General features: G+C 43.3%; 1 long non-coding RNA gene across 1 annotated transcript; it reads left to right on the top strand.

The window, feature by feature from the left end:
• The first annotated feature begins 7,941 nt into the window (after nt 1-7,941).
• On the top strand, nt 7,942-24,621 carry LOC117509305. Its single transcript, XR_004560376.1, has 3 exons — nt 7,942-8,008; nt 17,938-17,943; nt 24,523-24,621. It is a non-coding gene; the product is annotated as an uncharacterized LOC117509305 (long non-coding RNA).
• Nucleotides 24,622-25,137: the final 516 nt, after the last annotated feature.

Here is a 25,137-nt window from a genome sequence, read left to right as displayed (position 1 = left end):
GTTCTGAGCCCAAAGTACATTTGAGTGTAGCTCCAGATCATTACTGTCACTGATGTACTTTAAAGTCACTTTCATGTGATAGCTGCAATAATGAAAACTGGGATAAAAATTAGTTTATCTGATATGAACTGCATTATAGTTTTGTGGTACATAGAAGAAACAGAAACCCACAATCAAAGTCCAAAGCCCACAGAGAACTGTTCTCTCTGCATTCCACCAACAGAATGCAGCAAAATTTTCCACCAATTTGTCTAAATATGGTTGATCATATACAAAAAAATGAATGTTTATGAGTTCAATGGTACAAATATTTAATGTGGTGAAAGCTTCGCCTCATTGAATGGTACATGAATGGTATGCCATCTACTGACTTCGTGTACAGACTGCTGTCTGCTTTCCTCACTCCAGTGAAAAATTGCGTTTGTCGCGCTTTTCATAACTAACTTCATGCTAACAGGGCTTCATGCCTCCAGGTGGATTACGGTGTGGTGGATTTGGGATTTTGTGTGTGTGTGTGTGTGTGTGTGTTAGAAGAATTAGCAGTGTCAATTAGCTCATTCAAATCGTCTTCCGCCAGCAAAGCAAACTCTGCTATGTTTAGCCCCCGGTACTGTGAGCATGCACGGTGGCTGAGTCGTGCAATAGCACATTTCATATAGCACGAAAAAGATCTATTGCATGGTAAATGAAACACAATGGCAAATGGTATGAATAATCCATGTCACCTGACATACAAGTTACCAATCAAATGACAAGGATCCACTCAGACCATTTTATGAAATGTCTGAAACAGCAGACTCATTCATTTTCAATAGAGCTTGTTCCATTTAAGGGACTGATGGAAATTTTGCAGATCCACTAACTTGGCTCACTGACTGACTCACTCAGTTATTGACTCACTGAATAACTTACTCACAAACAGACTCACTGAATAGACTGACTGACTCACTGACTCACTGAGTGACTGAATCAGTGATGAACTGAACTGACAAACGGACTCACTTACCGACTGATTCACACACTGGGACACTTACTGACTAACTACCTCACTGACAAACTTCATTTTACTTGAGCTTGCCATACTGATCCCATCCATCCATTTTGTCTACCCAATTAAGGACTACAGTGGGGGGGCTATCACAGCAGTCATAGGACATGAGGTGGGCTACTCCCTGGACAGGAAACCAGTCTATCGCAGGGTCCTATATAGATAAACAAACACATTCACACTCACATCTACAGACAATTTAAAGTTTCCAGTCCACCTAACCTACATGTCTTTGGATGTGGGAGGAAGATGGAGCACCCGGAGGGAGTCCACACAAACACAGGGAGGACATGCAAACTACATACAGAAAGGTCCGGGTGGGAAGCGAGCCCATGACCTCTTTGCTGTGAGGCAACATGCTAACCACAAAGCCACCATTCCACCCAAATAGCAGATTGTGTCATTTATTTATTCATTATTAGATGTATTTTTTTAGTTTGCCATGTGTGAACATGCTCAGTTATGTGACAAAGTTTGTGCTTCATGGAGCTCACCGCACACAGCTGCACGTGGCTGACTAAATTTTATTTTGCACTTATGGTCATAAACACATGCAAAATCCTGATTTACATACTGCTGTCTGCGCCACGTTACTGCCCACCGTGATGTGCACAGTTATTGTTCGTAAATCACCAGCGTGGAACAGTTTGGATTGCCCACGCAATTTAGCACTCATTATTTGGGATCTTAGGCCCTGAATGAAGGAACCAGGCTGATGATCTCTAAAATCAGAAAGGTCTTGTCTCAGAGTGATGCTGAAAAACTAATTCATGCATTTATTTCCTCTAGGCTGGACTATTGTAATTCATTATTATCAGGTTGTCCTAAAAGTTCCCTAAAAAGCCTTCAGTTAATTCAAAATGCTGCAGCTAGAGTACTGACGGGGACTAGAAGGAGAGAGCATATCTCACCCATATTGGCCTCTCTTCATTGGCTTCCTGTTAATTCTAGAATAGAATTTAAAATTCTTCTTCTTACTTATAAGGTTTTGAATAATCAGGTCCCATCTTATCTTAGGGACCTCGTAGTACCATATCACCCCAATAGAGCGCTTCGCTCTCAGACTGCAGGCTTACTTGTAGTTCCTAGGGTTTGTAAGAGTAGAATGGGAGGCAGAGCCTTCAGCTTTCAGGCTCCTCTCCTGTGGAACCAGCTCCCAATTCAGATCAGGGAGACAGACACCCTCTCTACTTTTAAGATTAGGCTTAAAACTTTCCTTTTTGCTAAAGCTTATAGTTAGGGCTGGATCAGGTGACCCTGAACCATCCCTTAGTTATGCTGCTATAGACGTAGACTGCTGGGGGGTTCCCATGATGCACTGAGTGTTTCTTTCTCTTTTTGCTCTGTATGCACCACTCTGCATTTAATCATTAGTGATCGATCTCTGCTCCCCTCCACAGCATGTCTTTTTCCTGGTTCTCTCCCTCAGCCCCAACCAGTCCCAGCAGAAGACTGCCCCTCCCTGAGCCTGGTTCTGCTGGAGGTTTCTTCCTGTTAAAAGGGAGTTTTTCCTTCCCACTGTAGCCAAGTGCTTGCTCACAGGGGGTCATTTTGACCGTTGGGGTTTTACATAATTATTGTATGGCCTTGCCTTACAATATAAAGCGCCTTGAGGCAACTGTTTGTTGTGATTTGGCGCTATATAAAAAAATTGATTGATTGATTGATTGATTGATGATACAGTACATTACAAAATCCAAAGTGTACACAGTGTAGGTTCACAAACAATCTGTGACTGAACCCTCAGTGGTAAAAAGAGGAAAAGCCCTGTTTGAGATGACTTACCATATTTTCCGGACTATAAGTCGCACTTTTTTACATGTTTTGGCCGGGGGTGCGACCTATACTCCGGTGCGACTTATAAATGAAAAATATACCGGTAGGATCTCAATTAATTTACTGTAACAAAACAATTTTACGTGACAGAGTCGATCTATGTTTTAAAATGGCCACCGGAAAAGGAAATGCAATGCATCATGGGCACTGTAGTATGACGGCCATCCTATAGTTCACGCTGGTCGCGATAACCAATCAGAGAACAGAACTTTGGATGCGTATTCCTCACCTCACCCACAGCGTGTGAAGCTGACGAACTCGGTGCTTGCTGTTATTCCGGCTTGGCGAACAGAACAGCTTCAACCCTTGGATATCAATGTGAGCAGAGTGTTTAAGTTGACGCTGAGAGCTGCGTGGGAGCATTGGGTGAGCGACGGCGGAGGATTAGCGTGTGCACTTGGAAGGAGCTGGCGTCGATGATTGTGAAAAGCGTTTGAAGCAGACGAACATGGTGTTTATTCCGGGACGGCTAACAAAACAGCTTCAACCCTTGGATATCAGTGTGAGCAGAGTTGACGCTGAGAGCTGCATGGGAGCACTGAGCGACGGCGGAGGATTAGCGTCTGCACTTGGAAGGAGCTGGATCGACACCGCTGGGTGGTCATGAGCTGCGCAGGTAGGCACTGCATGGTTCGGCTCGCAATGTGGTCCGCAAAATACAAACATATCCGTAGGTAAAATGCAGCTCACGAGAGGGCACTCGAGGCTTGTGTAACTGTTCCTGCGACTTCTGACTACCATAGAAAAATAAAAATTTTAACGTTACTGATAACATAACAAGACAACAGAGAAGGCCCGAAAAAATGCCACCAAAAAGAAAATCATACTCTGCAGATTACAAGTTGGGACTGGTGAAATATGCATCCGAAAACGGTAGCTGTCACAATATTATCATCTGAACTTTTCATGTTAACATACCTGTATGTCCATGGGACTTATAGTCCAGTGGACCTTATTTATGGTTTATTTTTCTTTATAATGGATAAAGTGGCTGGTGCAACTTATACTCCGGTGCGACTTATTTATGGTTTGTTTTTCTTTATAATGGATAAAGTGGCTGGTGCGACTTATACTCCGGTGCGACTTATAGTCCGGAAAATACGGTAATTTTAAATAATTTTCTTATAAAAGTCAAATACCTGACTATCATCTCTGTGAAAAGAACTGATCATTAGAAAACAAGACTATGGAATATTATTTTACCTTTTTGAAAATCAGAAAAAAAATGCTCCCAAGTGTCAGTTTAACATCCTTTAAAAGAGATATGTTGATCCCACTATTAGAGGCTGAACTGTTTCTGCACACAGACCAGCTGATTGCTGTTCCCATTTCTACCTCATTAAACATCAACAGGTCATTGTCACCAGATCGTGGTTTAAAAATATTATTTCCTCTCCCCAAACCCTCACCTCACACGTACCCGTGCACAAGCTGTAATTAAAGTCTATTTAATTTTAGTCTCATCTGGTGTGTGAAGTGCACAAAGGTGCCAGTGTTAGCTCGTCTGTGAGAGAACACACTGAGGTATTTATAGGGCAGGAGGCAGGGATCAGAGCTGAGGAGGAGTCTGCATCCAGGAGGGCAAAGAGGAGGAGCCCAGGAGCATCAGTGGACTGTGAGGAGGAAGGCTGGGTGCCATAAATACATCAGTGCTTTCCAATTTTACGACATGTACCCATTTAGAAGCCAAAAGTAATCTCAGGGCCTCACCCCCACAGCCTCCTCTCTCCAGGAAAGCAAACTTAAAAAAAAAAAAAAAATCAACCATTAACGTTTGGAGCATGAGAAAAAAAAATGATCTCACAACTTATCTACTCTTATTTTGATGTTTGTGCATGATTCTGTTAAATATTAAAGAGTCTGTACATACAAAATAAAACTTCATTATGCATATCTGTCACGGTTCACATTTTTGATCACATCTCTGGTGTCTTTTTTTTTTTTTTTTGCTCTTGTGGGTTTTGCTTTCATTTCCATTCACTTTTTATATATACTCAGTGTTTATCGTTACTGCCAGTCAATTTTCCACTGTGATGCTTTTATTGTGATACAACTTGGCTCATTTTCATAAAGCAGTGTAATCTTGTTTAGTCGACTAAACTCACTTAGTCGGCTAATCTTTTGACGTTAGTCGCAGCACAAAGTGCTTAGCGGACTAAAGTTTTTAGCCTGGTACAGAGGAGGCTAATATTATTTTAGTTGACAAAACTTCAGCATCTTACCTCAAAAATGGCGGTTGTCATGTACCAGCAATTGATGGACCAGGAAGGAAGGAGAGCCTTGTGGTGGGAGTGCGTGTTCCAGGACCGGAATAATCCATTGCAGATGTTTACAGACGTCGAGGCCGGGAGCACTTCTCCTCTGGTGCGGCGGACTCTGCCAAGTTTGTAGCAGATGACCGACCTGGACGTAAACAAAACTCTCATGCAATGGAGGCATTTCTTGGCAATGGCACTGGTGAGGCCGCTTATTACCATGAAAATCACTGACTAACAACTTTAGCTGTCGATGTAAACCAGAGATTATACAGCTAATGTTGGATGACTAACCTTAGTCAACTAAGTAAGTTTAATACACTAAAAGATTAGACTGCTTTATGAAACTGGGCCCTGGTCCTTGTTTGTTTCCTTCAACTTTACTTCTGGTTTCACATGCACTGTGAGGATGTGCCCTCTTTCTGACTGATTCACATGCTATTTAGCCATCCACAGCCCTTATTTCAGTGCCAGATTGTCTAGCTTCCATGCCTGGTTTCATGAACGTCTTCCGGTGTTTGATCTTCAGTTGCTGGCCCATGCTACCTCCTTTGTTCTCAGAGTTTAGCCTACTGTTTACAGGACTTCCTACATGTTATAATTGCTATCTGTGTATGGACCCTCCCTAGTTAACCTGTTTGTTCACTCCCTCATGTGCACTGTTATCTCATGGACTGAGGCCTAGTGTATCCTGACCTCCTGTCTGCTTCAGTAATTAACCGTCCTGTTTGTTTCCTCATGGAGTCACTTATTGGACAGAATGCTACTACTCTGTGTGCTGAATTCCATGGTTTGATCTGTGATCAATAAAACAACTATACCATTACCATCACAAGGATTTTTGCTCTGGGGTCCTCTGTTGTGCTCAGACCATTACAGGACAATCTGGCTGTTGTGGACCCCATGGAGAATGATCCAGTTTGAGCAGCACCAATTGTTCAGGCTTGAAAGATCATCATGCAAAAACAGCAGCTTGAGCACTTGCTGCAAGCATTCTAGTACCGTCAGTCCTTGACCAACTGAAAGTGCTGATCCCAGAACCTGTAAGTCGATATTGTCTCTGTGTTATTATGCTGCCTTGGCGTCTGCTCTGCTTTGCTCTCCTCCCTTCCTGTGTCTCCAGGCAATGCATCACTGAGCTGATTCAGCACACCTGTCAGCAATCATCCTCCACCTGTATTTAAACCCTCGTCATGCCTTTCTACAATTGCCAGAAACTCAGTTCTACCTTCGTGGTACCTGGCCTCAGTGCTCTTTGTGTTCATGCTTTGCAATTTTGGACTCAGTACTCCCTGGATTTACTAGCTGTTTTTTCTTGTCATCAGCAGTCCTAACTCCTCTCAGCTCTAACGTGGCCGCCTGATCCTGGTTTTGTGCACTTCTGCCATCTGGTTTGAAAACTCTGCCATTCATCATTATGTTCCAGTCAGTATCTCCCTCTGTCAGTGTCTCACACCTTGAATTTGTACATTTCTCATTTATCTATTGTTGTACATTAAAATTGTTATTTGTTTATTGCTCATTCCGACTTCCTGCATCTTGGGTCCTAACTTTGTTCTATGGTTTTCACCATAACAGGGGTTTCTGACCAACCACATGGACGCTGTGGGAGCAGACCTGGTCAGCAAGCCCTCAGATCACAGGGAACCACCGTCACAACACGTACTGCTCCGTCTGCAACCACTCCTTTAGTAGCAACACTTGCTTCCACTTGGCACAAAGAAGCACAATATGCCAGTGCACTGGAGGCCCACACATGACCTACAACTTTGCTCCTCTTTATCTTGTTATGTAACCACCAGCAAACATACAGCATTTCATTTAATTGATTTCCCATAGAATCCTGTGGCTCTGGGTTACCATTTCATTGCAACTTAATTTATATAGTGCCAAACCAATACAAAGTCACCCCAAGGTACTTCATGTGATCACTTCAGCATGGTGTGACTCCAATGTGAAGGGGATATGAGTTGATATGATTTGTCTAATTTCAATAGTAAGGTACTGCTGTCATTCTATGTCTAGATATCATCTTGTCATGATAATGAATGGCTTGGTAGAATCGGAGTCTCTATTAGTAAATGGAATGCATTTATATAGCACTTTTCCATCTGCATCAAACGCTCAAAGCTCTTTACACATCAATGTCTCACATTTACCCCAATGTGAGGGTGCTGCCATACAAGGTACTCCCTACACACTGGGAGCAACTAGGGGATTAAAGACCTTGCCCAAGGGCCCTTAGTGATTTTCCGATCAGGCTGAAATTTTGAGCCGAAGATCCTCTGGTCTCAAGCCCAATATATGTATGTATGTATGTATGTATGTATATATATATATATATATATATATATATATATATATATATATATATATATATATATATATATATATATATATATATATATATATAAAACCCCAATTCCAATGAAGTTGGGACATTGCGTGAAATGTAAATAAAAACAGAATTCAATGATTTGCATATTTAATGTTCAAAGTGATAAACTTTATTGTTTTTGTGCAAATATTTGCTCATTTTGAAATGGATGCCTGCAACATGTTTCAAGAAAGCTGGGACAGTGGTATGTTTATCACTGTGTTACATCACCTTTCCTTCTAACAACACTCAATAAGCGTTTAGGAACTGAGGACACTAATTGCTGAAGCTTAGTTGTTGTATTTTGCACTTCATAATGTGCCACACATTTTCAATGGACAACAGGTCTGGACTGCAGGCAGGCCAGTCTAGTCCCCGGACTCTTTTACTACGAAGCCACGCTGTTGTAACACGTGCAGAATGTGGCTTGACATTGTCTTGCTGAAATAAGCAGGGGCGTCCCTGAAAAAGACGTTGCTTGGATGGCAGCATGTTGCTCCAAAACCTGGACGTACCTTTCAGCATTGATGGTGCCATCACAGATGTGTAAGTTGCCCATGCCATGGGCACTAACACACCCCCATACAATCACAGATGCTGGCTTTTGAACTTTGCACTGGTAACAATCTGGATGGTCTTTTTCCTCTTTTGTCCAGAGGACACAGCGTCCATGATTTCCAAAAACAATTTGAAATGTGGACTCATGAGACCACAGCACACTTTTCCACTTTGTGTCTGTCCATTTCAAATGAGCTCGGGCCCAGCAAAGGCGGCAGCGTTTCTGGATGTTGTTGATGTATGGCTTTCGCTTTGTATGGTAGAGTTTTAACTTGCACTTGTAGATGTAGTGATAAACTGTGTTAACTGATAATGGTTTTCTGAAGTGTTCCTGAGCCCACGCAATAAGATCCTTTACACAATTATGTCGGTTTTTAATGCAGTGCCGCCTGAGGGATCGAAGGTCATGAGCATTCAATGTTGGTTTTCGGCCTTGCCGCTTATGTGCAGAAATTTCTCCAGATTCTCTGAGACTTCTGATTATATTATGGACTGTAGATGATGGAATCCCTAAATTCCTTGCAATTGAATTTTGAGAAAAATTGTTCTTAAACTGATGGACTATTTTTTCATGCAATTGTTCACAAAGTGGTGATTCTCGCCCCATCTTTGCTTGTGAATGGCTGAGCCTTTTGGGTATGCTCCTTTTATACCCAATCATGACACTGACCTGTTTCCAAACAGGTGTTCTTTGAGCATTCATCAACTTTTCCGGTCATTTGTTGCCCTATCCTGACTTTTTTGAAATGTGTTGCAGGCATCCATTTCAAAATGAGCAAATATTTGCACAAAAACAATAAAGTTTATCAGTTTGAACATTAAATATCTTGTGTTTGTGGTGTACTCACTTGAATATAGGTTGAAGAGGATTTGCAAATCATTGTATTCTGTTTTTCTTTACATTTTACACAACTCATTCGAAGTCGACTATTCGAACTGTTACCCTCTGGCAGGAGGTATAGGAGTCTGCCAGCCCCTACCAAAAGACTCAAGAACAGTTACTATCCACAGGCTGTCAGACTACTGAACTCAAAATTACACAGAACTATGATAATAACACTGCACTAAGCCACTTCTTTAACACTATATGTCTATTGCTGTTATCAATGTGACTGTATCTTGTATGTCACCACCTTACCTTTCATAACTCATCTCAGTTTTTACTATTTATTGTTACCTATGCAATAACCTGCTACACAACTGTGCAATATGTCATGTGCAATAATACTATGTGCAATATGAACAATACTACAACCTGTGAATACTACAACCTGACTACTGCTGACTATTATTATCATTTTTTTTTTTTTTTACATATGCTTATATTTTTTGGTATTTATATTGCATGCTATTAGTACTTCCTGCGAGTTTGAACAGTCCTTCTCATCCTAAGCATTTCATTGCACTGTTGACTCTGTGTTAACCTGCATATGATCAACAAATTATCTTGTATCTTGTATCAGCCACATGTGGTGTGCAGCCAGTACATTCTGAGTGCCGGTCCCAAGCTCGGATAAATGAGGAGGGTTGCGTCAGGAAGGGCATCCGGCGTAAAACAAGCCAACCCAACTATGCAGACTAAGAATCGAATTTCCATACCAGATCGGTCGCAGCCCGGGTTAACAACATCCACCACCAGTGCTGTTGCCCAACAGGCTGCCAGTGGAAATTGGACTACTGCTGGGTGAAGACGATGAAGAAGAGGAGGAGAACGTTTCCACAAACAGTGGGAGAAGAAGAAAACTAGAAGGGTGGAAATGAGAGTAGGGACTTTGAATATTGGTAGTATGACTGGTAAAAAGAGAAAGTCTGACAGGGTGATGAGTGTGAAGTTGGAAATTGAAGGGGTGATGATGAATATCATCAGTGCATATGCCCCACAGGTAGGTTGTGAGATGAAGGCGAAAGAAGATTTCTGGAGTGTGTTAGATGAAGTGGTGGAGAGTGTGCCCAAGCAAATCAAATCAAATCAATTTAATTTATATAGCGCCAAATCACAACAAACAGTCGCCCCAAGGCACTTTATATTGTAAGGCAAAGCCATACAATAATTACACAAAAACCCCAACGGTCAAAACGACCCCCTATGAGCAAGCACTTGGCGACAGTGGGAAGGAAAACGCCCTTTTAACAGGAAGAAACCTCCAGCAGAACCAGGCTCAGGGAGGGGCAGTCTTCTGCTGGGACTGGTTGGGGCTGAGGGGAGAGAATCAGGAAAAAGACATGCTGTGGAAGAGAGCAGAGATCAATCACCAATGATTAAAAGCAGAGTGGGGCATACAGAGCAAAAAGAGGTGAATAAAAAGAAACACTGGATGCATCATGGGAACCCCCCAGCAGTCTAAGTCTATAGCAGCATAACTAAGGGATGGTTCAGGGTCACCTGATCCAGCCCTAACTATAAGCTTTAGCAAAAAGGAAAGTTTTAAGCTTAATCTTAAAAGCAGAGAGGGTGTCTGTCTCCCTAATCCGAATTGGTTGCTGGATCCACAGGAGAGGAGCCTGAAAGCTGAAGGCTCTGCCTCCCATTCTACTCTTACAAACCCTAGGAACTACAAGTAAGCCTGCAGTCTGAGAGCGAAGCGCTCTATTGGGGTGATATGGTACTATGAGGTCCCTAAGATAAGATGGGACCTGATTATTCAAAACCTTATAAGTAAGAAGAAGAATTTGAAATTCTATTCTGGAATTAACAGGGAGACAATGAAGAGAAGCATGAAAGAGTGGTGATAGGAGCGGACTTCAATGGGCATGTTGGTGAAGGGAACAGAGGTGATGAGGAAGTAATGGGTAGATATTGTATCAAGGATAGGAATGGGGAAGGACAGATGGTAGTTGATTTTGCAAAAAGGATGGAAATGGCTGTGGTGAATACCTACTTTAAGAAAAGGAAGGAGCACAGGGCAACATATAAGAGTGGAGGAAGGTGCACACAGGTGGACTACATTCTTTATAGGAGATGCAAGCTAAAAGAAATCAGAGACTGTAAAGTGGTGGCAGGAGAGAGTGTCGTTAGACCGCATTAGGATGGTTGTTTGTAGGATGACTTTAGAGATAAAGAAGAAGAAGAGAGTGAGAGCTCAACAAAGGATCAGATGGTAGAAGCTGAAGGAGGAAGACTGTTGTGTGAAATTTAGCGAGCAGGTGAGAGAAGCACTGGTTGGAGGGGAATCAATTTTGGACAACTGAAAAGTACTGCAGATGTGGTGAGGGAGACAGCTAGGACAGTACTGGGTATGACATCAGGACAGTGGAAGGAAGACAAGGAGACTTGATGGTGGAATGAAGAGGTCCAGGAAAGCATAAGGAGAAAGAGGTTGGCGAAAAGTTTTTGGATAGTCGGAGAGATGAAGAAAGTAGACAGGAGTACAAGGAGATGCGGTGTAAGGTGAAAAGAGAAGTGGCAAAAGCGAAGGAAAAGGCATATTGTGAGCTGTACAAAAAGTTGAATAGTAAGGAAGGAGAAAAGGACTTGTATCGATTGCCCAGACAAAGGAACAGAGCTGGAAAGGATGTGCAGCACGTAAGGTGGTAAAAGATGCACATGGTAATGTGCTGACAAGTGAGGAGTGTGTGCTGAGAAGGTGGAAGGAATATTTTGAAGAGCTGATGAATAAAGAAAATGAGCAAGAGTGTCGCCGAAAACTGGTCAATCAATCAATTTTTTTATATAGCGCCAAATCACAACAAACAGTTGCCCCAAGGCGCTTTATATTGTAAGGCAAGGCCATACAATAATTATGTAAAACCCCAACGGTCAAAATGACCCCCTGTGAGCAAGCACTTGGCTACAGTGGGAAGGAAAAACTCCCTTTTAACAGGAAGAAACCTCCAGCAGAACCAGGCTCAGGGAGGGGCAGTCCTCTGCTGGGACTGGTTGGGGCTGAGGGAGAGAACCAGGAAAAAGACATGCTGTGGAGGGGAGCAGAGATCGATCACTAATGATTAAATGCAGAGTGGTGCATACAGAGCAAAAAGAGAAAGAAACAGTGCATCATGGGGTAAATGGTAAAATTGCTGAAGTCATTAAGGCCCACAATGAGCCTCATCAGCCAGAAGGCAGAACACTTATAGTGTATGAGTCGGAACAGGCTATCTTGAAGATAGATCCTTCAACCTTAGGGGAAATTGTTTGTTTTGTAGACTCTACAGTAAAATGTCTTCAAAAACCATCAGAGACATTACCCAAGAAGAGATAGGCAAACAAGTGGCCCGTCGATACCTGAAAGAACTTGAGTTTCTGGGGAGTAGTGGGAAAGCAGGCTTCCTTACCTTCTTTCAAACTGAGCTGCAGGCCAGCCCCCCCCCCCCCCCCTTAATTAATGCTTATTGAGCATTAATATGAACAGTGATAACATTCCAAATATTAACTCAAATGAACCTGTGGAGCAAAAAGTTCTTCTAGCCCACGTCATGATACTCCTGTAGGCTAGAAGGTAGTGGCTGAGCACATTATTCGTAATGAACCAACTCACAGACTGAAGACCTTATAAGCGTTAAAAGGAGGGGGAGAAACAGTTCAATAATACCAAAGTATGATAGCTATACGACAAGGAAAACACATGAGTCTTTAATCGAGACTTGGAATGACTCCAGAGAATCAATTTTATCTCCTCAGGCAGCTTGTTTCACAGAGCAGATGGACGATAAGAGAAAGCTCTGTCGCCTGCTGACTTCTTTTTAATCTTAATATTCCTGCATCCTGAAAATGTAGAATACGTGTCTGTGTTCACACGTACATAACATCACATATGTATGATTTTATTAGGTCAGCCACACAAGGAGGCACTAATCTGTAAAAGGCTTTGTAAGTAACAATATCTTAAAATCAGACCTCACAGGGATAGGAAGCCAGTGAAGGGAGGCAGAAATAGGGATCATTTGGTCAAACGTTCTACTTCTAACCAAAGTTGTAGCAGTTTGACCTACTTGGGGACCTCCATTGTTGGACTGTGGTAAGCCAGAGAATAGGACATTGCAGTTATCCAATCTAGAAGAGACAAAGGCATTGGCTGACAATTGGCAGCCAATTGTGGCAAATTGTGGAGGTTGAAGAAAGCAGTCCTAGTGAGTTCTCTAATGTGTTGTCAAAGGATAGTGTGGGATCTAAGATCATTCCAAGGTTCCTCACTTTATCACTGTGATGAATAACACATGAACCTAGGTTTAGCATTAGCTGTTCAAACTGATGTCTATGTCCCTCAGGACCAAGGATCACCATTTCAGGCTTATTCAAATTTAAAAGCAAGACGTTTCTCGACATCCAACTTTTCACTGGAGTCAGACAATCCCCTTTCACACCGGGCCTGCTTCGAGTTGCTTCCTGTGGCGTCATGGCGATGCAGGAATGTCTGTGTCAGGTGCACGCAGCAGGGGGCAGAGAGGAGGTGAGAACGCAGCCTGCAGGTTCTCTGCACAGAGAAGTCAGAATGCACAGTTTGGCTGTAGACAGACTGTGCACTCTGACTTCTCTTCTAGTTTATATTTTTTCTTGTGCAGAGCTGCAGGGCTGCGCTCTGAGTTCTGTTATAGTTTATCTTTCCTCCTTTGCGTGAACGAACCGTCCATAAGCAAATGTGGAGATGTCTGGAGTTCTACTTGATGGTGACATGTCCTGTCTCTGGCAATCAGTCTGTGAACAGGACTTATGTCCTTTTTTGTCCATTTTTTAACTGTGATGAGAGAGTTTGAGCAGAGAACAAGAAACTAATGTCTGCAGCCAGACAGTTTTTTTTTCTTTTAATTGTTCACATGTGCGCATGTGAATGAACCATCCATGAACGGACTAGAGATGTCCAGACTTTTTACTGGATGTCTCTGGCAATCAGTCTGTGAGCAGGACTTTTATGGATTTTATTTAAACACATTTATGAGAGAAGAAGCTGCTGCTGCCTCACAGTGCCTCTCTTCACCAGACAGCTCCACACAGACAAGGAGCTGAGCTGCAATCAGCATTTTTTTTTCTGTGGTCTTTTTTTTTAAGTGTGTAGTTTTTACTGCATTGAGTACATGGTATAAAAACAATCCTGCATGATTTATACTGCGGGAACAATGGAACACAGCAGGAATCATAAATTGGCTTTGGTAACGTCGTCTTGTGAGGGTGTGGCTTCCGATTCATGCCGAGTAATGCCTCTTTGCCCCGAGTTGCGCTGGAACCACTTTCTTTCTGCGTCGAGCACAGGACGCCAAAAAAATTAAACTTGTTTAAACAGGTTTAATTTTTCGGCGTCTGACTCCTCCTTTGCGCCCCTCATGCTGTTGTGGCGCTGAGCTGCATCGTCTCGGCACTGAGTTGCTTCCACACGACGTCGTCATAATGACACACGGCGCAACTGGGAGCAACTGGGAGCACCCCGGTGTGAAAGGGGATTAAGATCCAGAACCACATGGTTTCATTTGTGTGATCTCTGTCATGAAACAAGTAGTGTATGACTGAAATCAGTAGATTACTTATTCAGAAGTGAATGACAGTCTTTGAAAATAGGGTCAACAGATCTTGAAGTCCTTTGAACAAGGAAAGTAATTTTTGACTAAATATGAGGAAAGTGGGTCTAATGGTTGAAGGTCAGTGAAAATGTTTCATTGATTCAAGGAATCTACAGTTGTATGTAAAAGTTTTACAGCATCTCTTTGTGCAAAGTGCTCTGTATAGTTGAACGATGCACAGAGACACTATCTGCAGCAAGATCATGTTGTAGGTCTTTGGAGCAGGCCTGTGGGTTGACTATGACTGTTCTCACCATGCTTCGCTTCAGCTTATCTGAGATTTTTCTTGGCCTGCCACTTCAGGCCTTCGTCGTGGCTATCCCTCGTTGCAGAGGATGATGGTCTCCTAGTTGTTGGCATGGACTCTTAGGTGACTTAGAAGTCCCTGTCACGTAACGCACTGCCTCCCGCAGGTTGGACAGGTGGTAGTTGGTGGGAGTTTCTGCCTGTTGGAATCTTGAAGTCACTCTTTTCTTCTTCTTCTTTTCTCTTTTGTGTAGGAGATCCTAGCCTCTTCGAAGGCCTGAGTGCCAAGGTGAATGGCGGATCTCCATTTTGGCCAATCTTTGGCTGTAGTTTCCCAGGTGTTCCAGTTGATGTTGCAGTTCTTCAGGTTTAGTTTGAGCAGATCTTTGTATCGCTTCTTCTGTCCTCCCCTGGTTTGGTGGCCCAGTTCCAGTTCGAAGTAGAACACTTGTTTCGGCAGCCGGTTCTCATTCATCCAGACTACATGGCCTGTCCAGCAAAGTTGGCTTTTGATGACAAGAGATTCAATGCTAGACAGTTTGGCATCTTCAAGGACACTGACATTTGTTCTGTCATCCTCCCAGGTGATGTGGAGGATGACTCTCAGGCAGTGTTGGTGGAAGCGTTCCAGCACTTTGATGTGGCGACGGTAGGTGGTCCATGTGTCCAAGCCATACAGAAGAGTTGGGATGACAATAGCCCTGTAGAATCTGATCTTGGTCTCAGTTCAGAGGTCTCGGTTCCGAAAGACGCAAATGCGTAGTCTACCGTAGGCTGCACCAGTGCACTGAAGACGGTGCTGGATCTCTGCATCGATGTCTGCCTTGGACGACAGGCTGCCAAGGTAGGGAAAGTGGTCGACGTTTTCGAGGGTTTGGCGCTGGAGTATGATGGTTGGAGGTTGTGGATTGGCATCTTTTGGCCACGGTTGGTGGAGAACCTGCGTTTTCTTCAAGTTGATGTGAAGGCCGAGCTTTGTGTAAGCAAACTCCAAGGCTTCGAGGGTGGTCTGGAAACCTGTTTCCGTGTGTGATGTGACGCTGTTCTCATCTGCGTACTCAAAGTTACAGAGAGATGTTGTCTTGGTCAGGTTCTTGGATCGAAGTCGGCTCAGATTGAAGACCTTCCTGTCCATCCAGTATCTGATCTTGATCGCCGGTGGGAGTCTGTCTTTGGTCAGGTGGAGGATGGCGGCCACGAAGATGAAAAATCATTCTAAAATCAGTATTGAGCAGAAACGAAGCCATTTTAAGCAGAAACAAGGCGATAATCGTGAGTCACTCCTGACGTTTTGAAATGACGGCGGCGCAGTGAACATAACAGCAGCTTGTCTGGCTGCTGTGCTCTGATCCTTTCCTCTGTCTTTTATGATGAAATAATGCTGAATTTATGTGGAAAACAGCGTGACTCCGATTTGAAGCTTGAACCAGTGAAGCAGTGCTTCGATCTGCTGCTTTGTTGGTTCCACTTCTTAACCCCTCTCAACATTGTCTGAAAGCGTAAAAATAAAAATTTTATTCATAACCATTTCAGGATAAATACATTACTCCTACCCATGATCAAATTCATTCAGGTCAGTGGTTCTGCAGAGCAGATGCTCGGGAGGGAAAGTCAACAGTACTCTATTTTTCAGAGCTGCGGCCTTTCAGCACGGTCAGCTGTCCACTCGCTTCAAGCGCGATCCTCAGTTCATGTGTGCTCATGGCTGCACAGGGCAGAGATGATGGACTCATTTAATTTTTGAGAGTTTGTCAGTTATTTTGGATCCAGAAATGCACAGAGCCTGTCCCAAGTGGAGCACAAGATTGTGTTCACAACTGCATGATATGCATGTATAGCTGCTTTAACCTCCACTGAGACTGTGATTTTTTTTTTTTTTTTTTAACCGGGTATGCATTCAAATTAACACAGTTCACCACAGTAGATCCGAGGTGGATCTGCATGTTGATTTGGCACATGTTTTATGCCAGATGCTCTTACTGACGCAACTCTACATTACATGCAGAATGGGCAATGGTTGCCTTAAACCCGAAACCTTCCGCTCTGGAAACAAGTGCACTTAACTGATTGACCACTAACCCTGCCCCAAAATCACACTCATGTTAATCTTATAATTAATCCGCCATCGACATGTGTTCCGAACTGTGGGGTCCTACATGGTCTGTTTGGATCATCTATAATGTGCAGAGTGTACAGTGTTTAAAAGAGGGATGCGAGATCCACATTTTTTCACTTCCGATAACTGAATTTGGATATCTGCCGATACGATACTGTTCCGATACCAGAGCTCTGTTTGCTTTCATATTATTATTATCATTATTGTTGATTTTATATGAGGATATTTTGTATGCCTAGTTATACAGCTTCATGATGAAGTGGTATACACATTCCCTGCAATTATCTGCTGATACAACTGATTGTCATCTGCATAACAGTGAAAAGCAAGCATAAAATGTTGCAGTATCTGCCCAAGGGGCACTATGGGGAAAAAGCAGGGGCCTAAAATGGACCCTTCTGGAACACCATATTTCATAGGAACAAGATTTGAAGTGATGTTATTGTACAGGACACGAAGAAAATGACTTCTTCAGTAGGATGTCAACCAAGCAAGGACATTGCCAGCAATCCCAAAGTGGTTCACAAGTCTATCCAATAGTTTAAGACAATCTAAAGTGCCGAGATTCAATAATAGTATGGTGTCATTACATGGTTACATGACTCATTAAGAAATTTGTCAGTTACTCCACCACATTCCATTCTGCTGTAATTGAACATGATTTGGAAGAAGTTGAGGGTTTTTATATTTAAAATTTTATAAATAAATAGCATATGTATGACATATGTGACAGAGGCCAGCATGAGTCACTGTGCAATATTAGTCAGTAAACCTCACTCCCCAACAGTTAATAGGACTTTCTGGCCACAGCTCCAGAGGCCCATGGTTTTGGCATTCTGGTTAGAGCGCCTGCCTCCTGCGCTAGAGATCGTGAGTTTGCGTCCTGATGGAAGTGAGTGGGAGGAGTCAACAATACAATGCAGCTGAGAGAATAAAATAAGTACTGAACACATCACCATTTTTCTCAGTAAATATATTTCTAACAGTGCAATTGAGGTGAAATTTTCACCAGATGTTGGTAACAGCCAAAGTATTCCACACATGTAAAGAAACCAGAAGAAAAAAGTACAGAAATTAAGTTATGTGTAATAAAACTAAATGACACAGGTATTGAACATGCTTACTGACATTTACAGCAGAAACCTTGGTAATGACAGCTTCAAGAACCCTCCTGTATGGACAAAATAGTCACAAGCATTGGTCAGGTATGATTTTGGTACATTCTTCCACACAAACAGCCTTCAAATCTTGAAGGTTCTGTGGAGCTCTTCTATGAACTCCGATCTTTAGTTATTTGCATAGATTTTCTATTGGATTTAAGTGAGGTGATTGGCTGGGCCATTCTTCTTACATCTTCATCATCCTTCTCCCTATATATCCCATGCCCCTGCTCTGCACATGTCCAGACCATCTCAATCTTGCCTCTTGAACTCCAAACCATCCCACTTGAGCTGTCCCTCTGACATGTTCATTCCTAATCCTGTCCATTTTCATCACTCCCAAAGAGAATCGCAACATCTTCAGCTCAGCCACCTCCAGGTCTGCCTCGTGTCTTTTTGTTTTGTTGGTGCCACTGAACATAACTGGCCTCACTACTGTCTTATAAACTTTCCCCTACACTCTTGCATATATTTTTCAGTCACAAATCACTCCAGCCACCTTTCTACCCACTCCACCCTGCCTGCACTCTCTTCTTCACCTCTCTCCCACATTCTCCATTACTTTGGACAGGTGGCCACAAGTATTTAAACTCATTTACTTTCACCACTTCTACTCCTTTTAACTGCACTATTCCACTAGGTTTCTTCTCATTCACATACATGGAGTCAGTTTTGATCCTACTGACTTTCATTCCCCTTCTCTCCAGAGCATATCTCCATCTCTCCAGGCTAGACTCAACCTGCTGTCACTCACTCACAACAGATCACAATGTCATACAGCCATAAAGACTCCTGTCTTATCTCATCCATCAACATGTCCATCACCATTATTCCAACTGTGTATCTCACCACTGTCACGCTATGCTTGTACATGTCCTGCACTACCCTCACATACTTCTCTGCTACTCCAGATTTCCTCAAGCAATAGCACAATTTTTTCTTGGCACCCTGTCATAAGCTTTCACTAAATCCACAAATATACAATGTAACTTCTTCTGGCCTTCTTGATACTTCTCCATCAGTAGAAATTTGCGATAGAAAAGACCTGTGGTGATGGAGAGAGGAAAGACCAAGATGGCCGACTCTGGGCTCGTTGCCTATTCCACTCCTGCAATTGGTTGTCAAGGCAGATGCACAGCATGATTAAGTCATCCAGTGACTGTGGTTCCTCCCTAGCTGCTGGCTAACAGTCTGTCTGAGAGCCCATTGCTAAAGGCTCCCTGAAGCGCCGTAGCATCCCAGCCGGCCTCTGCAGCCACAACAAGAATGCAGAAGTCGACTGAATACTGAGCTACGCTTCGAGCACATTGGCAAATCTGGAGCAGCCACTCGGACGCCGTCTGACCCCCGATCAGATGGTCGAACACCTTACAGAGTTCACTGCATAAGCTTTCGTAGGAAGCCAGGATCTGGGACCAGCCTTTCCACAGAGCAGTAATCCAAGCTAATGCCCCCCCCCCCCCCCCCCCCCCCCCCCCAGAGCAAACTCATGATGTAGGCTACTTTAATGTGTTCTGAATTAAATTTTGAGGGCTGCTGGGAAAACACTACAGAGCATTGCAGGAGGAAGGTTATCAGGTCAGCCAGGTTATCACGTCCATGGATGGAAAGCTCTGGTGGCGTCCTCCAGTTTAGCCCAGGCTTAAGTAGGACACCACTAACTGAGGCAGGTGTGTCGCAGCCGCAGGTGATGTCAATCTGCTTCACTGGCAGGGAAACACAGAACCCAGACCGATTCCCCAGACCACAACAGTACCTGCTAATTCCAGTCACTGCTAACACACACTCACATGCACACACACATACAGACAAACACTCACACTAAGGTTAATGTTGTAGTTCATCGGGCGACCATGCAGACTGCACCTCTGAGGACACACCCGCCATTCCACTGCCATTACAATGGAAAACACAAAATAAAACACTTTGTACTTGATTTTTTTTCCTGACTTGGCTGATGGGCAGGAAGTGAACAAACACTGAAGCTGCAGCGTGTGAAGTGACAGGGATGTCTTTCTGTCTCACGTTTCATAATTTCATCTGAAGCCGGACCTGATCTTTCCCCCCCCAACTCTCTCTCTCTCTCTCTCTCTCTCTCTCCATTGTTCCAGGCCTTCAGGTGCTGCTTGGCTGGTTAATGGTTAACAGGAGGCTCGGCCCTGATCCACAGGGAGGGGACGAGGCCACAGCCAAGAAGGAACGGTGACATTTCACTGCCATTACTCATCCGTGCTTTGTTCCTGCAGCACTGAGTGTTTGCACTGGGATGGAGTGCAGGGCGGAGGGATGCAGAGATGGAAGGATGAATGGTGTGGAGGAGGAGGGAGGGCATGCTGGCGGTTTAACAGGTGAACATCTCACATGGTGAAAGAGACACTGTGATGTCAACACAGTCATCAGTTTCTCTGCAGTTATCACCCACATCACATTGGTCCTCGTAACCAGTCACTTACATTCACATGCACACACACACAAACAGACACATGCTCACATGCACACACCCATACAGAAACACGCTCACATGCACACACACTTACAGACACACACTCACATGCAGGCACACATACAGACACATTCACATGCACGCACACATACAGACACACTCACATGCATGCACACATACAGACACACTTACATGCACGCACACATACAGACACACACTCACATCCACGCACACATACAGACACACTCACATGCAGGAACATATACAGACACATACTCACATGCACGCACACATGCAGACACACACATGCACGCACACATACAGTACAGACACACAATCAATCAATCAATCAATCAATCAACTTTTTTCTTATATAGCGCCAAATCACAACAAACAGTTGCCCCAAGGCGCTCAATCACATGCACGTACACATACAGACACACACACATCCATGCACATGTACAGACACACACTCACATGCGTGCACATATACAGACACACTCACATGCACATACACATACAAACACACACTCACATGCACACACACATACAGACACACGCACATACACACACATATACAGACACACTCCCATGCATGTACACATACAGACACACTCACATGCAGGCACACAGACACACACTGATGTGTACACACACATACAGATACACACTGATGTGCACACACACATACAGACACACACTGATGTGCACACACACACATACAGACACACACTCACATGCACACACACATACAGACACACACTGATGTGTACACACACATACAGACACACACTAACATGCACGCACACATACAGACACACACGCAGGCACACATACAGACACACACTCACATGCACGTACACATACAGACACACACTCACATCCATGCACACATACAGACACACACTCGCATGCGCGCACATATACAGACACACTCACATGCATGTACACATACAGACACACACTCACATGCACACACATACAGACACACTCACATGCACGCACATATACAGACACACAGTCACATGCATGTACACATACAGCCACACTCACATGCAGGCACACATACAGACACACATTCACATGCAAGCAGACATAAAGACACACACTCACATGCACACAAACATACAGATACACACTCACATGCACTCACACATACAGACACACACTCATATGCACAAATGGAAAGGCTTCTATTGTCAGTGTACATGCAACAAAACTTCTTCTTTGCATTAACCATTCTAACTGGACAAATCCAACCACACAGAGCATTTTGATAGTGAGAGGAAGCCGCCCGCAGAGAGTCCACACAGAAAGGAATTGAGAAAGCATGGAATTGAACCCCAAACCTTCTTTGTCTGAGGAAAGAGGGCGAACCACAGAGCAACCATGCTGCCACTGTATAGACACACAGTCACCTCCATGCACACATACAGACTCACACTCATACACACACAAAGAGACATACACACATGCACATACGTACACTTGAAGATATTTTATGCCCGTGATGCCTCTGGTCCCTCAGTAAAGCTCTCTGTGAGTGCCTCCTGCATTGTGATGGTCTCGAAGATATCCTGTATGTGCCACCAGCAACATGCGTCCTTTGAGATCAAAGTACGTTTGGCAAAGACGAGTGCTGATTCCCGACTGGCTTTTACTGTTGCACTTCTTAATGTCATGACGACGGCCACTCTGCACTTCTCCAAAGCAAGGAAAACTTTCTGTAATGTAAGCAATCCAAACTTTTCCACATCACACTTCACCAAGCTGATGCTGTTCTGTTTCCTGATAATGTCACCCCCCCCCCCCCCCCCCCCCCCCCCACACACACACACACACACACACACACACACACACACACACACACCCAACGTGGTACAGGTACAACATTTTTTTTTGTTCTGCATGACTGAATGTAAACCAGATAAGTGAATATTTGTCTACATGCAAGTCGAACCAGATGATGTTGCTGTTTTCTAAGAAAATGCCAACTAACAAAGTACTTGCTATAAATACATAAATATGAATTATTTTATTTGTTACCGATACAATATGTAGGAAGAAGCCATAACAAGGTCCTAGGTCTACATATAGCAGCATCAATAGCTAGTATATTTTCTTAACCGACGATTCTCAGTTGTATCTTCCTCTCAAATCTGGAAATTCCCTGCAGCCTCTCCTGGATTGCCAGAAAGAAATTAAAATCTGGATGGCCAGTAACTTCCTCCAGTTAAATGAGGATAAAACTGAGGTCATAATCTTTGGCCCCCCAAAATCCATTAACTCCACCTCCAGGAATGTTGGCACCCTCACTCCATTTGTCAAAACCTATGCAAGAAATCTGGGTGTAATTCTAGACTCCCAACTCAATCTTGACAAACAAATTTCTTCTGTTGTTAAAACTAGTTTCTATCAATTAAGAATTATTGCAAAACTCAAATCTGTTCTGTGTTACAGTGACCTGGAAAAAGTTATCCATGCCTTTATAACTTCACGTCTAGACTACTGTAACTCCCTTTACTTTGGTCTCCCTCAAACACTGGTGTCACGGCTTCAAATGGTCCAAAATGCTGCTGCTAGGTTGCTTACTAACAGGAAAAAACATGAACATATTTCACCTGTCCTAGCCACATTATACTGGCTTCCTGTCCAGTACAGGATCCAATTTAAATGACTGTTAATGGTTTTTAAAGCTCTTCATGGCCTGGCCCCTAACTACATAGCTACTGCCATTCATCCTGCTGTTGCTCCCAGGTCTCTGAGATCTTCCAGTAAAGGTCTCCTTCATGTCCCCCGAACTCGCCTCAAGTTAAAAGGGGCAGAGCTTTTGTAGTCGCTGATCCCCGACTGTGGAACCATCTGTCTCCTGATATCAGAGATGCCCCATCTATTACTGTTTTTAAATCCAAGCTCAAGACACACCTTTTTACACTAGCATTCCCTACTAATTAACCGCTAACTGGTTATGCCATGTCTTGTCATGTCAATGATTGTTGTGTTTGTATCTTGCTGCTGATGTTGTAATCAGTTGTTTTGTTTTTTTGTATGTTTCTTGCCTATTTACTTATTTATTTTTAACTATGTACAGCACTTTGGTCAGTGTAAACTGTGTTTAAATGTGCTTTAGAAATAAATTTTACTTTACTTTTTTAAGCTAAGGAGCTTGACAGAAAGGCCAGGGCAAAGGTGCCAGGATCACACATCCACAGATAGTTGGAGGCACTGGGCTCAGACTGATGTAGGTTTGGTGAGAAATGCGTCAATCTAAACACCATCTTTATCATCTGCTCGGAATAATGAGGCTTTTTTTTTCATTTAACCTTTTCTTAACCAGATAAAAAAACATGCCAAACTCAGACTATAGCAGTCAAAAGAAGAAGAATCCTATAGAGCAGGGGTGGGCAACATGGGCCAAGACACTACAGGTTTTCCTTGCAACCAATCACCTCAGCAGGTGGGTTGCTGATGAGCTTCTCCCTTGAACATAACCACCTGGTTGTCAATGAAATCACCTGCTGAAACACCTGAACATTAATGAAATCACCTGCTGAGGTGATTGGTAGCAAGGAAAACCTGCAGTGCTTCGGCCCTTCATGGCACATGATTGCCCACGCCTGCTATAGAGTGTTGTCATTTCGGCTGCTCCCATTTTTGGGTCGGCACAGTGGATACAGCCAGATCTGCATTGGGATTTGGCACAATTTTTATGCTGGATGCCCTTTCCGACGCAACTCCAGTTTTACCTGGAGAAACACTCACAGCCGCTGGTGTACTGAAGAGGTCTCCCATCCAAGTACTAACCAGATGCTGCACTGCTTAGCTTCTGAGATCTGATGGGATCAGACTGACACAGAGCAGACCAGCTGAAGAAGAATCGTTCAGTATGTCACATGATTTCAATGCAAAATTGCATATGGTTTTTAAGAATGGATTGATTTTTGTCATAAATTATATGAAAACAGTCATAGTGCTTGGATGGCAGCGTGTGTAGCTCCAAAACCTGAATGTACCTTTCAGCATTGATGGTGCCATCACAGATGTGTAAGTTGCCCATGTCATGGACACTAACACACCCACATACCATCACAGATGCTGGCTTTTGAACTTTGCACTGGTAACAATCTGGATCTTGTTTTTCCTCTTTTGTCGAGAGGACACAAAGTCCATTATTTTCAAAAGCAATTTGAAATGTGGACTCATCAGACCACAGCACACTTTTCCACTTTGCATCTGTCCATTTCAAATGAGCTCGGGCCCAGAGAAGGCAGCGCTATTTCTTGATATTGTTGATGTATGGCTTTCGCGTTGCATGGTAGAGTTTTAGTTTTAACTTTCACTTGTAGATGTACAGACGAACTGTGTTAACTGACAATGGTTTTCTGAAGTGTTCCTGAGCCCACGTGGTAAGATCCTTTACACAATGATGTCAGTTTTTAATGCAGTGCCACCTGAGGGATCAAAGGTCACGGGAATTCAATGTTGGTTTTTGGCCTTGCTGCTTACATGTAGAAAATTCTCCAGATTCTCTGAATCTTCTGATTATATTATGGACTGTAGATGATGGAATCCCTAAATTCCTTGCAATTGAACATTGAGAAACATTGTT

The sequence above is a fragment of the Thalassophryne amazonica genome, chromosome 4 (genome assembly GCF_902500255.1).
Source record: "Thalassophryne amazonica chromosome 4, fThaAma1.1, whole genome shotgun sequence".
In the NCBI taxonomy this organism is placed as follows: Eukaryota; Metazoa; Chordata; class Actinopteri; order Batrachoidiformes; family Batrachoididae; genus Thalassophryne; species Thalassophryne amazonica.
Note: the sequence above shows the minus strand (reverse complement) of the source record. Positions and strands in the feature narration are given on the sequence as shown.